The following is a 5,265-nucleotide window of genomic DNA, read 5'->3' on the forward strand; positions in this document are numbered from 1 at the left end:
GGAAATTTCTCATTTATCTGTACCTCTTTCGTATTCTGACTTTCATCCTGTTCTAGTCTTGACAAGTGATCTGCTACCAGATTTTCAGTGCCCTTCTTATCTTTTATCTCTAAGTCAAATTCTTAAAGTAGAAGTACCCACCGAATCAGTCTCGGCTTTGCATCCTTCTTGGTCATAAGGTACTTGATCGCTGAATGATCTGTGTAGGCAATAACCTTATTCCCAATCAGGTAGGGTTGGAAGTTATCACAAGCAAACACAATTGCTAGCATCTCTTTCTCCGTTGTGGCATAATTCAGTTAAGCATCATTCAGGGTTCTACTAGCATAGTAGATGGTGTGAAACACCCTGTCAACCCTTTGACCCAAGACCGCTCCAATTGCATAGTCACTTGCATCGCACATCAATTCGAAAGGTAAATCCCGATTCGGTGAAGTAACTATTGGTGCTGAAATCAGTTTCTCTTTAAGAACTTGAAACGCTTTTAAACAGTCATCTCCAAACTCGAAGGGTACACCATTAACAAGTACGCTGGACAATGGCTTAGAGATCTTTGAGAAGTCTTTAATGAATCGTCGATAGAAACCAGCATGGCCCAAGAAACTCCTCACTCCTTTTACAGAAACTGGAGGTGGTAAATTCTATATTCTTGAAACTTTAGCCTTATCCACCTCAATTCCTGCTTTCGAAATTTTGTGCCCAAGAACAATTCCTTCTGTCACCATAAAGTGGCACTTCTCCCAGTTTAGCACCAAATTAGACTTATCGCACCTAGTTAGCACTTTTTCCAAATTTTCCAAACACTGATCGAAGGAGGAACCAAAAACTGAGAAATCATCCATAAAGATTTCAATACAAGATTCTATCAAATCTGAAAAAATAGCCATCATACACCTTTGAAAAGTAGCAGGGGCGTTACACAAATCGAATGGCATCTTCTGAAAGCAAAGGTACCATAGGGACATGTGAAAGTCGTCTTCTCCTGATCTTCAGGTGCTATAGCTATCTGGTGGTATCCAGAGTAGGCATCAAGAAAGCAGTAATATTCTTGCCCCGCCAATCTGTCTAGCATTTGATCAATGAAGGGCAAAGGAAAGTGATCTTTTCATGTGGCTTTGTTGAGTTTCCTATAGTCGATGCAAATCCTCCAACCAGTGACTGTTCTTGTAGGAATCAACTCATTCTTTTCATTTTTAATCACAGTCATTCCACCTTTCCTTAGAACCACTTGCACCGGGCTAACCCACTTACTATCTGAAATGGGATAAGCAACTCCAGCATCCAACCACTTGACTACTTCTTTTCTGACAACTTCGTTCATGGGTGGATTGAGTCTTCGTTGAGCGTTGATTGTTGGTTTGGCATTGTCTTCCATTAGAATTCGGTGCATCATTGTTGAAGAACTGATTCCTTTGGCGTCACCTAGTGTCCAAGCGATGGCCTTGTTGTGAGCTCGGAGTACCCTCAGTAGTCTATCAGTTTCCACATCAGAAAGAGAAGCTGACACAATAACTGGCAGCTTTTTATCTTTACCCAAAAACTCATACCTCAAGTGACTAGGAAGCACCTTCAATTCAAGTTCTGGAGGCTTTTTTGTAGATGGCATTAACTCTTTTGGAACTGCTCCCAATTCTTCAAAATACCTTCTGTTCAAGGGCCCATAGGAATCAAGCCACTTCACATAACCCATGACCTCTTGTCCCTCTTGCTCCGTCAATTCATCTTCAGTTAAACTTAGTTCAAGAGGATCATCTAGCAGCTTTTTCTCACCCACAATTTCATCAATCAAATCAATGAAGAAGCAATTATCACTTGCCTTTGGGTATGTCATAGCCTTTAACACATTAAAGACCACTTCTTCTCCTTGGACTCTCAGCTTTAATTCACCCTTCTGAACATCGATCAAGGCTTGGCCAGTTGCCAAGAATGGTCTCCCAAGAATGATTGGGACATTTCTATCTTCTTCCATATCCAGAACAATGAAATCAGCTGGAAAGATGAACTTGTCAACTTTAACTAACACATCCTCAATTACTCCTCTAGGATGAGCTAGTGATCGATCCGCCAATTGGAGAGTTACCGTGGTTGGCTTTGCTTCACCCAGCTGCAATCTTTTGAACACTGACAGAGGCATCAAGTTAATGCTGGCTCCCAAGTCACATAGTGCACTTATTCCTTCAATTCTTCTGATAGTACAAGGAATAGTGAAGCTCCCTGGATCTCTGAGTTTGGGAGGGAGTTTCTTTTGTAGAATGGCGCTGCACTCTTCAGTTAGAGCCACTGTCTCATAATCCCCCATCTTTCTCTTCTTTGACAGAATTTCCTTCATAAACTTCACATAACTTGGCATCTGCTCTAAAGCTTCAGCAAAGGGAATGTTAATGTGAAGTCTTTTGAAGACTTCTAGGAATTTGGTGAACTGCTTGTCTAGACTTGATTTTCTGAGCCTCTGAGGATAGGGTATTTTCACATGGTGATCAATGCTAATTGGTGGAGACTGTTGTGGTTGTGTTGGGCTATCAGTAGCCTTCTCTGATGTTGGTGTTGGGGTTGGCATTGGTTGAGCTTCATTCTCCTTTTCTCCATCAGCTGGTTGGGGCAGTTCAGGACCATCATAATTTTTACCACTTCTCAGGGTAATTGCTTTGCAGTTTTCTTTGGGGTTTACTTCAGTTGTGCTAGGCAAATTCCCTTGAGGCCGATTGCTACCTGAGTTGCTAGTTGGCCCATCTGAGTCTGCAGGTCTTTGATTGAAGATATAGTTTCAGTCATGAATTGAAGCAGTAAATCTGTTTGCAAACTAGAATTTCCACAGGAGGCTTGTTGCTGATTAAACTGTTGGTTCTGATTCTGGTTCTGATTTCGTTGCTGATAGAACCCACTGTTTCTTCGGTTATTACCCTGGTTGAACCCATAATTGTTGTTGTTATTCTGCGAAAAATTTCCAATGGCCTTAGCTTCATCCATTGGCAAATCATCCACATCTGCTTGACACTCTGAAAAGTGATGATTTCCTCCACATATCTCACAAACAACTTGGGCTTGTTTAGCTTGCCCTGCCATTAGCTTTGTCAATGCCTCAACCTGAGTTGTTAACTTTGTGATGGCATCAACCTCTAACACACCAGCTACTTTCTTAGATTGACTCCTTTCAATTGGCCACTGCTGATTGTTTAGAGCCATCTCCTCCAATAGATCATAAGCCTCATTAGCACTCTATCTCATAAAGGCTCCGACAGCTGCTCCATCTATTAGAGTTCTAGTGTTACCAATGAACCCGTTGTAGAAGTTGTGGACCAGCATCCACTTCTCTATACCATGATGAGGGCACTTTCTGATTAGATCTTTAAACCTCTCCCAAGCTTCATGGAGAGATTCATTATCTTGTTGGCAGAAGTTATTGATTTCTCCTCTCAGCTTTGCAGACTTTGGTGGAGGAAAGAACTTTGACAAGAATTTTGTTGCCAGATCATTCCAGGTGGCAATAGAGTTGGGTGGCAAGGAGTTTAACCGACTCTTGGCTCGTTCTCTAAGCGAGAATGGGAACAGTCTCAGTCAAATGGCATCATCACTAACTCCATTAACTTTAAAAGTTTCACAAAATTCCATGAAGTTAGAGAGATGCAGATTAGGATCTTCAGAAGGGAGGCCACGAAACTGAACTGAAGACTGCACCATTTGAAGTATGGCAGGTTTAATCTCAAAGTTGTTCGCATCCACTGTCGATGGCCTGATACATGACTGCACTCCCGTCAGAGTAGGGAGAATGTAATCTCTCAAGCTACGGCCATTAGCTTCATCTTCCACGGCGCCACCATTATTACCGTTATTACCTCCATTGTTTGCAGCATTAGCATTCACATTAGCAGCCATGATTTCTGAAGTTTCAGCAGTTGCTGAAACTCCTTCTTGCCTTTTGTTCTTTCTGTTTCTCCTACAAGTTTTCTCGATTTCAGGATCAACTGGTAATATGACAGCTTGTCCTTGACGACGCATACACTTAGGATTCCTGAAATGGATCACGAAAATATTGCAAGAAAAGGTTAGAAAATCAGCAAGAGAAAATATACCAAAGTAGAAGTTAGTATACTTTTATGTAATATTAATCTTTAAACAATTCCCCAGCAACGGCGCCAAAAACTTGTTACAAAAATTATAGACACTACGCAAGTATACCCAATCAAGTAGTAAACTCACACAGGTGAGGTCGAACCACAGGGAATTGGATTAAATACTACTAAACTATACCTATAATTCTATTTGGCAAATCGAAAACAATTATGATTTAAGAGAATTAAAGTAATTCAGAAAACTCAAAACACAGTTAAAGTTTAAGCAAGATGAGATGATAGGGAGGAGAATCCTGTTGTTGTTTACCCAAATCGTTGATGCCTAATTGCTATCCTATTCTTGAAGTGAATGACAGATTATAAAGTAACCTAGCTCTTTTCAGATCTTCTAGGTTCTAAATCACATGTAATATAATTAATTCCTTAATTAAACTAACATGAAATCAGCATTAGGTATTAATCTACTCGTCACATAAGTCATGTAAATACTCTCGTTTCACATACAACATCGATTATCCAAATTTTAGCATTCTCAATTCTCACTTTTCAGATTTCGAATTGGGATCATAAAGCATACACAAGGTGATCAATCTTAAACATGAAAATAAACAAAAATTGAGATAATTTCACAAACAAGAATGAAGGAATGGCAATTATGCATTAACTAGGCAAAAACATTAAACAACAATCATCATCCTCCCTAAATGGGAAATTTAGTTCAGAAATAAATCCATAACCATTCCTATAACAATATTCAACATAAAGAAATTAAAGAGGAATAAAGAAAGAAACTGTTGGTGGATGAATTCTGGATCTTCACTTGAATCACCATGCTCCTCCTGCCGCTCTCTGCTGTGTTTTAGGGTTCCAAATCACTTCTCCTGACTTCCAATCGCAGTTTTCTATTTATAACTAATTTTTAGGGTTCGATGGACAAAAATGCCCCTGAGCCGTACGGGATCTCGCCGCGGCCAAGTATAGCCTCGCCGCGGCAAGATTGATGCTAAAAAAACACGGTTCTGTTACTAGCATTTGGCCGCGGCGAGGGTGTATCTCACCACGGCAACTGTAGCTCCAAAATTCCCTTCTTTAATTCGTGATTTAGCCGCGGCAAAGCTGTGTCTAGCCGCGACCAGATATCCAGTTTTCCTCGAAATGGTGTTTTTCTTGGCCCAGCTCGTCTTTTACTAGACTT

At 40.5% G+C, this 5,265-nt stretch overlaps 1 non-coding gene across 1 annotated transcript; it reads left to right on the forward strand.

The window, feature by feature from the left end:
- The first annotated feature begins 3,313 nt into the window (after positions 1–3,313).
- LOC115721619 (small nucleolar RNA R71) lies at positions 3,314–3,420 on the forward strand. The gene has a single exon (XR_004012627.1). It is a non-coding gene; the product is annotated as a small nucleolar RNA R71 (small nucleolar RNA).
- The last annotated feature ends 1,845 nt before the right edge of the window (positions 3,421–5,265 follow it).

Source organism: Cannabis sativa, chromosome 2 (genome assembly GCF_029168945.1).
Source record: "Cannabis sativa cultivar Pink pepper isolate KNU-18-1 chromosome 2, ASM2916894v1, whole genome shotgun sequence".
Lineage (NCBI taxonomy): Eukaryota > Viridiplantae > Streptophyta > Magnoliopsida > Rosales > Cannabaceae > Cannabis > Cannabis sativa.